Genomic DNA, 10,659 nt, shown 5'->3' with positions numbered 1-10,659 from the left:
CACTCCCTGGGGCCCGAGCTGTGTAAGTGTGGGGGGCCGCTGGATGCTGGGGGTCGCACAACCAGCTCAGCCATAATCAGCACAGATGCAAACTCACCATTTGCCCTGCCAGCGCCTCGGCAGCCTGCGGGCGTGAGGGCAGGGAGGGAGGCCACCGAGTGGGGCTGGTGCTGGACAGCCAAACCGGGGCGACAACGCCCTCGAGAAGTGCAGGAGACAGTGGGCACCACAGTGACACACGCTAGGCACTGCTGCCAGGACCCCGGAGGACGCGGCTCTGCTTCCCCCAGCTCTGGTTACAGGGCACGTGGGCAGCCCTCCAGCCCAGCCCCAGAGCACACGTGGTGCTGGAGGGAGAAGATGCGCCGAGCTGGTTGCTGGCGGTGGAACCCCATGGGCAGGCTGGGCTCCCCCAAACCCGGGGGAAACATTTCAAAGGGCAGACAATGCTGGTGGCTTCCCATCGTCACAGCCCCTGCTTCCTGCCCCAGCCCTCCATCTCCTCCCTTGCCAGGTTGCTGCTGGGCTCCCGTCTCCTCTGCCCGCCCCAGACACTCCCCTCCCCCTGCAGCCCTAGTCCTGGAAGTCCAGCTGTTTGCGTAGCATTCCCTGTCCTCCGGCACAGCAAAACAGGAAGTCCCGCCCCTGGCAGCAGGCCCCCCGCAGGAGGAGTGGGAGCAGTCAGGCGCGGAGCAGTGAGCCCCCGGCAGTGCCGACTCTGCTGGGCGGAGGGGCCCGCGGTCCCGGGCGAACGCTTCTCTGTGCCCCGAGCGGCCCAGCCCTGCCGGAGCGCGCCAGCCTCCGGGAACCTGCAGCCGCGGGCCCGGCCCCTGGAATGTTCCTTCGACTCCTCCGTCGCCGCGGGTGGGGGCTACTGCGTGACCGGCGCAGGGGGCGGCTGGCTGCCGGAGCCGCGGTAGGAGCGGAGTAAGACCTTGTGCTTGGTGACGGCCTCGCCGCGCCGCCGCTGGTGCTCCACCAGGAACTCCTTGAGCCGGTTGGTGGTGAAGGTCAGGGTCTGGCGGCGCAGCTTCATCAGGTAGGCGTCCTGCAGCCAGGGGTTGGCAAAACAGTCCTTGATGGTGGGCCGGCTCCTGCGACAGCCAGGGAGAGCCAGGGTGAGGGAGTGGCCGTGTCTCCCGCCGGGGAGCCCCAGGCTGCTCGTCCCCCGGGGCCCAGGCGAGCCCAAAGCCCAGCCAGTCCTGACTCCCACTTGCCCTGTTCCAGCCCACCAGCCCCGTGGCCTGGTGACCCCGGGACAGAGCAGCCTCTGAGCACGACCCTCTCTCCAATCAATTAAAAACACTCGATATATTTAACACCATTACAAATGCTGGAGGCAAAGCAGGGTTTGGGGTGCAGGCTTGTGACTCCCCCATGTAATAACCTCATGACCCCCTGAGGGGTCCCAACCCCCAGTTTGAGAACCCTGCTCTAGCCCCCACTCCCATTCCCAAGCTGGGATAGAACCCAGGCATCCTGGCTCCCATCCCTTCTCAGACCTGCTGCCTCCACGTGCAACACCCGGGCACAGTGTGTGTGAGAGGCAGGCCTGGGCTGGTGGGGGGCTGTGCCGGGGCAGGCTGCGGCCCCCCGGCCTGTGCTCACCAGGGGTAGATGCAGAGCAGCTTGCGGATGAAGAGGGCAGCGCTTTGCGAGGCGTTGGGGTACAGCTTGAAGGCGTCGAAGCGCCCGGCCAGGATCCTGTTCTCAGTCTCGATGGGATCCAGCTCGAAGAATGGCGACCGGCCGCTGAGCCTGGGGACCAGCACCACAGGGGGTGAGGAGCCCCCCGGACTCTGCCATGGGCTAGCGCAGCCCCAGCCCTCCTCCTGTCCCTGCACCACGGGGTTGCACGTCCAGCTGGCTGTCACGGACACAGCCCAGCACCGGCCCTGCTGCCAGCCCAGGGCTCTGCTTCAGCCCCACCGGGGGGATTAATGCTGGTGTCCCTTGAACCCAGGGCCAGGCCAGAAAAGCCCCAATCCCGCAGTGCCTCAGACTTTAAATGCTGCGTGTGAAGGGGCAACCAGCACTCACTGGTTCAGGGCTGGAACCCCCAGGGACATCACCCCGCTGCTCTGCCGGTGCCCCTCACTCTCGACCCGCAGCCCCCGCTAGCCCAGCCCTGCCTTCCCCAGCCGGTGCCCGTCACTCCCGACCCGCAGCCCCCGCTAGCCCAGCCCTGCCTTCCCCAGCCGGTGCCCGTCACTCCCGACCCGCAGCCCCCGCTAGCCCAGCCCTGCCTCCCCCGGCCGGAAAGTGGGAACTATGATAATGTAAACACCAGCTGCGTGTCTGCCCATGGTGTTAACAGAGGTGAACTCATATAACGTACACTGCACCCTATTTACAAAAAGAAGTTTTGCTGATTTAAATGTAGGAGATACAGCGCTAGTAGAGCAAGGCAGGTATTTTTTTATCGTCCCTGCACGAGATTGCGCACGTTATGGAATTTGTGACCTCTCTACTGTGTATTACATTCTGAAGCACATACTTGAAATCTGAATTTGAATGTGACTGTTGAATATGCAAGGTTTTCGCCTTCATACCATTAGCATCAAAAAGGGAGTTCTATGATGGATTGCAGGTGACTTCTTAAAACATGCCCTATGTGGGTGGATACAGCATCTACTACCGAAATCTGCGACCTATTAATAATGTTCCCTCCTATTGGATTCAAATGCATGTGGATTCAGGGGCTTGTTCCCTACTCACTGCAACACTCAATGTCCGCCGAGTGCAATTTGAAGGACCAGGCACAAAATCTCCTTCCTGATCAGGAAGATCCTTCCATTGCCTCCTCTGCAGCACTCTACCCATGTCTTTCCTGCACAGGTAACTGCTGGGATCTATGGCACATCAGAACTTTGTTTTCTGGGCCCTTCCCCTCTTGCTAAGTCTTAGCTCATTGTTCATGTTCTGCTGATGGCAAGGCACAAGGGAAAAAATCAAGAATGACATTTAAGCCTTAGCTAAGATCTCTCTCTTAGGTTGGTTTTTAAGTTGAAAACATAGACCTCTTATAGTTCGTTGTGATTTAATATGAACTATTAATAATGTTCAGGCACAAATTCACCCTCTGACATTGTTGTTTTTTTAACATAGATCTCAGTCTTAATATTAGTTTTTGGCTTAAACTGGAGAGAATGCATCTTTAATAATAAAAGATTTAACACAACATCTTCAAGAGAAAATCTCAGGTTTCCCAGCAGCAGTCACCTGACATCACTGTGCTTACAATATCAAATAAGGATGAGCTCCTTGATGATATGAATTCGCTCTGTTACACCTGATAGACAAATGATGACAAATCAGATGGAGTGCTGCTGGCATACTATTTCGCGAGTAAATGCATGGTGGATTTGACGGCTTTAACTATGAAACAGTTTCTTTAACAGGAGTTCAGTGTGACTGGCAAATTTAGGAACTATCAAAAAGAATCTGCGAGAGAAACATAACTGATTTTATGTCTTGTAATATATAGGTGTAGTGTAGAAAATGCCGAGCTACTGAGAGCAGTCTGCCATTTGAACTTCAAGAGTCACAGATGTCTAAAAACAAAGTTAAGAACAGTGATTTTGAATTCCGCTTGCTATCCCTAACTTATATCAAAGAGAATTAAAAGAGCTAAGACAGAGCAGAATACAAATAAACCAAAAGTTGATCTTGTGTGGGTGGTCACTTCAGAGCTAACAGTTACAAGTTTGATGTCTAATCATGTGACGCAGCGCATAGAAGGGCACAAGTAACTCAATCAAACTTTCACTAACTACAAAAATGTATAAACAATGGCTCACACATATAGACACCATAATATTTAGTATAACTACCAGCCATAACTAGTGCTCACACTCTGTACACATTAGACAACCTATTGCCATTCACAACCCCTTTATACACGATTTGGTGCCCTACAGGGACCTTGGTTGACAGTTCACTGGTCTCTATGGTCTCCAGATTATATTCATGAGACGAATCACAAGGTTAACCCACCCTCCATGCAGGTTCCGCTACTCGGAGGACGACGTGGACCGGCCTACGTGCTGCAGCTGCTGCAGGGGCTGGCAGAGTACCTGCAGCGGGCGCACGCCTTGTGCACCTGGACATCAAGGCCTGACAACAGTGCTCGTCACCTACACAACGTGGTGAAGATCACTGACTGCGGAGCGCCACCAGAGCTCAACCCGCTGGTCTGCTGCAGCAGACTGGGGGCCGCGTGGGCACGCTGGAGTTCATGTGTGAGTGTCGTCAGCTCGTGCGCAGCGAGCCCTGCTCTGCACACCCGCAAGGCTGTGCTGTGACCCACTCCCTTCTCTCCCCTGCAGCTCCAGAGGTGGTGAAGGGAGACCGCGTGGGCTCTGCAGCCGATATCTGGGGGTCGGCGTGCTCACCTACATCATGTGAGTCCAGCTGCAGGCGCGGGGAGCCAGGGCGGCGCTTAGTGTGGCTGTACATAGCTGAGGGCACCATGGAGCTGGAGTGCGGGGCGTACAGGGTATGCCCTGGAATGAGGTGCAGGGCTCAGGCACAGCCTGGTCTCTGTCTAGCGCAGGCGTGCTCGCGTGGTCGGGAGTGAGGGGGCACTGGCTGAGGGGCGAGGCTGGGCTAGCGGGGGCTGGGGGTCTCGGGAGTGAGGGGCACCGGCTGAGGGGCGGGCATTGGGCTAGCGAGGGGCTGCGGGTCGGAGAGTGAGGGGGCTAGGTTGTGGCGCCCATTCTCCTTAGAACTTGAAGGGGACCCAAAGGTCATTGAGTCCAGCCCCTGCCCATAGCTTCACTAGCAGGACCAAGTACTGATTTTTGCCCCAGATCCTAAGTGCCCCCTCAAGGGTTGAACTCACACCCCTGGGTTTAGCAGAGGCAATGCTCACACACTGAGCTATCCCTCCCTGAGCACTTGCACCCCCCCTGGGCAGACGTGCCCCTGTGCCCAGCAGAGCCAACCTGGCCCACGGGGCCTGCCTCCACCTCAGCTTCCTTGTTCTCGCTGCTCTGCAACTAGGCGGGTCTTCCGGCAAGGAGTGTGGTGTTGCTGGACACCAGTATCCAGGCGGTCTCTGCAGAGATTAAACAACTTCTCCTCTGCAGTCCAAACAACGCAGCACATGGGGAAACTGAGGCACACAAACATTAAAAATCCCCGTCGAGGAGGAGCCAGGTTAGGGGAACTGAGGACCTGGCGAATCTCGCTTTGCTCTGTGGCCGCACAGCAGTGCCTAGAGGCACTCAGGGGCTGTCTTGGCTCGGACCCCTTGCGGCCCGCTTGCGCAGCCAGTGCCGATGGCGTCCTTCCTTTAGGGCCGGTTCGGGGTGATCCGGGGTGCAAGGAGAATGCCACAGGAAAGCACTTCATGGCAAGATCTCCCTACGAGCGGAGAAGAAGCAGAGCGTTCCTGCAGGATACGAGATCCTCAGGGGGCTGCACCACGAACGCGTCATGGGCCTACACGAGGCCTACATCACCCCCCGCTATCTGGTGCTGATCGCTGAGCACTGCGCCGCAAGGAGATCCTCTACCACCTCGTTGACAGGTGGGGGCAGGCTGGGCCCACCGGTCGGGCAGCGGGGGCTGGGCCTTGTGCTGTGAGGGGGCAGAAAGGGCGAGGGACAAGCTGGCCCTGGTAGCTTGGGGGGGGTGGGCCCATGGGGGTTTGGGATGGGTCCTGCACTGATGGGGGAATGGGACCCGCAGGGAGATGGGGGTAGGTCTCTGGCAGTGCGGGAAGGGGGATGGGTCTGATGGGAGGGGCAGGCGCTGACCCCCTGCAATGATGCGGTTCTGGCATACCATCTGAGGTCAATCAGACAAATCGCTTAAACAGGGCGTCAAGCCCCAGCTGGGTTTTTCCATCTCTGAGGCAAACCAAACCAGCCAGACAAAAATGACTTCGGTCTACCCCACTGGCTAACCACAAAGTCACACAACAATTTTCCTTAGACACTCCAGTTTCCGTATCCCCACCAGTGCCACCCGTCCTGGGATGAATAGTTATGAAACCACACCTCAGTAAAAAAAGGTCTCTCGATCCAAAGAACAAGCCAGACCAGGTCAACAGAACATCAGATCTTACCCACAATCACGCTGTTTGCAACCTTTAGATCTAAATCTAAAGGTTTATTCATAAGGAAAAGATAGAGGTGAGAGCTAGAATTGGTTAAATGGAATCAATTCCATACAGTGATGGCAAGTTCTTAGTTCAGGCTTGTAGCAGAGATGGAGTAAACTGCAGGTTCAAATCAAGTCTCTGGAACATCCCGGCTGGATGGGTCATTCAGTCCTTTGTTCAGGCTTCAGTTGTAGCAAAGTCCCTCAGAGGTAGGAAGCAGGATTGAAGATAAGAATGGAGATGAGGCATCAGCCTTTATAGTCTCTTTTCCAGGAGTAAGAATCTTTTTGTTCTTACTGTGGAAAGTTACAGCAAAATGGAGTCTGGAGTCACATGGCAAGTCCTGCACTTTGCTGAGTTACCAGTGTACTTGCTTTCTCATGGGTCAGTTGTGTAGCTGATGGTCTTAATGGCATCAAGCAGGCTAAGCAGAGCTAACCCCAACTTGTCTGGGGTGTCACCCAGAAGCACAGCACAAGTTGAAATACAGACAGTCTAGAGCAATACTCATACTTCAACTACAAAAATGATACACACATATAGAACCATAATTATAACAGCAAACCAGAACCTTCATAGACACTCATCTTTCACCCCCTTTATACACGATTTGGTGCCACTACAGGACCTTGGTTGCAGTCATGTCTCTATGGTCCCAGATTATATCAATAACGTCACACACCCTCATGCAGGTTCCGCTACTCGGAGGACGACGTGGCCGGCTACGTGCTGCAGCTGCTGCAGGGGCTGAGTACCTGCACGGGCGCGATTGTGCACCTGGACATCAAGCCTGACAACGTGCTCGTCACCTACAGCAACGTGGTGAAGATCATCGACTCGCAGCGCCCAGAGCTACAACCCGCTGGTTGCTGCGCAGACTGGGGCGCCGCGTGGGCACGCTGGAGTTCATGTGTGAGTGCTCGTGCCGGCACGCCCTGCTCTGCACACCGGCAGGCTGGTGCCTGACCCACTCCCTTCTCTCCCCTGCAGCTCCAGAGGTGGTGAAGGGAGACCCGGTGGGCTCTGCAGCCGATATCTGGGGGTCGGCGTGCTCACCTACATCATGTGAGTCCCCTGCAGCGCGGGGGAGCCAGGCCGGCGCTTAGTGTGGCTGTACAGCTGAGGGCACCATGGAGCTGGAGTGCGGGGCGTACAGGGTTATATGCCCTGGAATGAGGTGCAGGGCGCCAGGGCACAGCCTGGGTCTCTGTCTAGCGCAGGGGCTCGCGGGTCAGGGAGTGAGGGGCACTGGCTGAGGGTCTGCAGGGCTGGGCTAGCGGGGGCTGGGGGTCTGGAGTGAGGGGCACGGCTGGGGGCAGCGGCTGTGGCTAGCGGGGGCTGCGGGTTCGGAGAGTGAGGGGGCACCGCGGCTGGGGGAGGCAGGCTGGGCTCAGCGGGGACTGCGGGTCGGGAGTGACGAGTCACCCGGCTGGGGAGAGCAGGCGCTGGGCCAGCGGGGCTCCCAGATGCGGGTGACACTGGGAAGTGTCGGTGGTGCTAGCGGGCGGTCGAAGTTGAGGCAGCGGGCGAGGCGGTTGATGTCGCCTGGGGGTTCCAGCCCTGAACCAGTAGTGCTGGTTGCCCTCAACAACTGCCAGATTTAAGCGTCTGAAGGCACACCTAGCGGGCTTTGTAGGGCTTTCCTGGCCTGGCCCTGGGTTCAAAGGACCATCAGATTAATCCCCCGCCGGTGGGGCTGGCACGAGCCCTGGGCTGGCGCAGGAGCCGTTGCTGGCTGTGTCCGTGGACGAGCTGGCAGTTGCACCAGCCGATGGTTGCGAGGGACTGCGGCAGAGGAGGGCTGGTGGCTTGCGCTAGCCCATGCGCTAGTCCGGGGGGCTCCTCACCCCACTGTGGTGCTGGTCGCCCGGCTCCGCGGCGCCGGTCGCCTTTCTTCGCGGCTGGCCTCCCTCGCGCCTTGAGACCAGCTCCTGGCCGGGCGCTTCGCCGCCTTCCCGCTTGTCCCCCCCGCCTCGCCCCGCGCTGCCCTGTCTCATATCGCCAATTTTTTTTTTTTGGTCAGACCCAGCCAGCCCTGGCAGCACTTTTCCACACCCTGGGCTGAGTGCCAGAGAGCTGGCAGCCCCCCCCACCGCCCCATTTACTGCGCGGGCCAAGAGCGACTCCAGATTCACGTGGGAGGGGGGCAGCTCCTGCCAGTCTCATGGGGCAAACTCAGCTCTGGCCTCCCTGCCGGGAGGAAACTGGCCAAGGCTCGGTGCTGGCCTGGAGCCTGGGGACAGTGGGGTGGGCTGCCCCAGGGCGAGTGCCAAGGGGGCCAGGACTGAGCTGGGGAGATGCCGGCTGGTGCCAGGGACCAGACCTGATCCAAAAGCTATGGGAAGAACTAGGCTGGGCCTGCGGGGATCAAACCCCAAACCCAGCAGAGAGCTGCCTTGGTGACGCCCAGCAGCAGCAGCCAGCCATGCTGGGGACGTCTCCCTGCCCCACCCTGCGTCCCTCCCACCCCTGCCTGGAGCCAAGCCCAGGGAGCCCTGAGACACCGGTGCTGGTGCTGCTGGAGAAACTGCGCTGGGTGCCATGCCAGTCATCAGCTGCTGAGCCCTGATTCCAGGCTGTGGGGCACGTGCTCCGGACAGGGCTCCAGGGCGACCTGGGAGTGGCCAAGGGGGAATCGCTGGTGATATTTTTATGCCCCTGTGCCTCGGTTTTCCCAACAAGCTGCATGGTTACTGGGAGGGGAGGGCGGTTTGCTCTCGGGGAGGCTCAGAGACGTTGGTGTGAATGTCACCCGGCTGTCTGAGTCAGGGGGGTCGTTACCAAGGACTGGCCCGGCCCAGCCCCATATCAGTGGGGAATCCCAGCAAAGCCAATCATGGGAGAGGGATTTCCCCCCCTGTCCCCAGGGAGGCTGGGCACAACCCCCCAGAGGACGGGGATTAGAGCCGGCTGCTGGTAGGAGCGGGGGCTCCCAGCTGGAGCCCACCCGAGGGCGTCAGACACAGGGATAAAAGTCCCACAGTTTGGCTGCGGCTGGCCGGGTCAGCTCGCTCGGCCTCAGGCTGCAGGACTGTGACCCATCAGGGTCAGGGCCCCAGAGCCCAGCCTCCCACCGAGCCCCACGGGCTGCACTGCAACTCTTCAGCCCTGGGCCAGCTGCCGGCCTCGGAGCCCTGTGTGGGGCAGCCTGAGGCAGAGCTTGGGCCATGGGGCTCCCTGTCTGTGCCTGGGCTCTGGCCGATGCTTTAACCTCCACTTCTCTGGGCTCCCAAGGGCTCCCCGGGCTGGTCCAGGTGACTAATCACCCGCCTGTCGGCCCGCGCTGGCTGCGTGTCCCTGCAGATGCTGGTGGAGGGGGTGCTGCTCCCCAAGATGGTACAAGTCTCCATCGGGGTCTGTCTCAGGGGGACTCGCTGCCTGGGGCTCACGGGTGGGGGGGAGTCAGGGGGGCTGCAGGCCCAGGGGTCCAGCCCCAGGAGGCGATGAAGCCACATGACTTCCCCTGGAGGGAGAGTGAGACCCCTCGGGGCCTCCCAGAGCCTGTCCCCACGCTGGCCCGTGGCCCCGATCCTGGGGGTCCATGATGCCAGGACATAGGGTCAGGTGGGCCCCACTGGATCTCGCTCTCTCAGACACCCCCCCCCCCNGCACAAGGCCCAGCCCCCGCTGCCCCGCCGTGGGCCCAGCCCTGCCCCCACCTGTCCACGAGGTGGTAGAGGATCTCCTTGCCGGCGCAGTGCTCAGCGATCAGCACCAGATAGCGGGGGGTGATGTAGGCCTCGTGTAGGCCCATGACGCGTTCGTGGTGCAGCCCCCTGAGGATCTCGTACTCCTGCAGGACGCTCTGCTTCTTCTCCGCCTCGTAGGGAATGATCTTGGCCATGAAGTGCTTTCCTGTGGCATTCTCCTTGCACTCCCGGATCACCCCGAACCGGCCCCTAAAGGACAGGACGCCATCGGCACTGGCTGCGCAGCGGGGCTGCAAGGGGTCCGAGCCAGAGACAGCCCCCTGAGTGCCTCTAGGCACTGCTGTGCTGCCACAGAGCAAAGGCAGATTCGCCAGGCTCCTCAGTTCCCCCTAAGCCTGGCTCCCTCCCTCGACGTGGGGATTTTCTTAATGTTGTGTGTGCCTCAGTTTCCCCATGTGCTGCGTGTTTGACTGCAGGAGGAGAAGTTGTTTAATCTCTGCAGAGACCTGCCTGGATATCTGGTGTCCAGCAACACCCACTCCTGTGCCGGAGACCCGCCTGTGCAGAGCAGCGGGAGAACAAGGAGCTGAGGTGGAGGCCAGGCCCCGTGGGGGGCAGGTTGGCTCTGCTGGGCACAGGGGCACGTCTGGCCCAGGGGGGGGTGCAAGTGCTCAGGGGAGGGATAGCTCAGTGGTGTGAGCATTGCCCTGCTAAACCCAGGGGTGTGAGTTCAACCCTTGAGGGGGGCACTTAGGGATCTGGGGCAAAAATCAGTACTTGGTCCTGCTAGTGAAGGCAGGGGCAGGGGGCTGGACTCAATGACCTCTTGGGGTCCCTTCCAGTTCTAGGAGATGGGCATATCGCCAATTTTTTTTTTTTGGTCAGACCCAGCCAGCCCTG

General features: G+C 59.4%; 1 long non-coding RNA gene across 1 annotated transcript; it reads left to right on the top strand.

The window, feature by feature from the left end:
• The first annotated feature begins 5,379 nt into the window (after positions 1-5,379).
• LOC116831155 (uncharacterized) lies at positions 5,380-7,183 on the top strand. Its single transcript, XR_004375144.2, has 3 exons — positions 5,380-5,533; positions 6,802-7,021; positions 7,100-7,183. It is a non-coding gene; the product is annotated as an uncharacterized LOC116831155 (long non-coding RNA).
• Positions 7,184-10,659: the final 3,476 nt, after the last annotated feature.

The sequence above is a fragment of the Chelonoidis abingdonii genome, chromosome 10 (genome assembly GCF_003597395.2).
Source record: "Chelonoidis abingdonii isolate Lonesome George chromosome 10, CheloAbing_2.0, whole genome shotgun sequence".
Taxonomy (NCBI): Eukaryota; Metazoa; Chordata; order Testudines; family Testudinidae; genus Chelonoidis; species Chelonoidis abingdonii.
The sequence above is the reverse complement of the archived record's forward strand: the minus strand, read 5'-3'. Positions and strand labels throughout refer to the sequence as shown.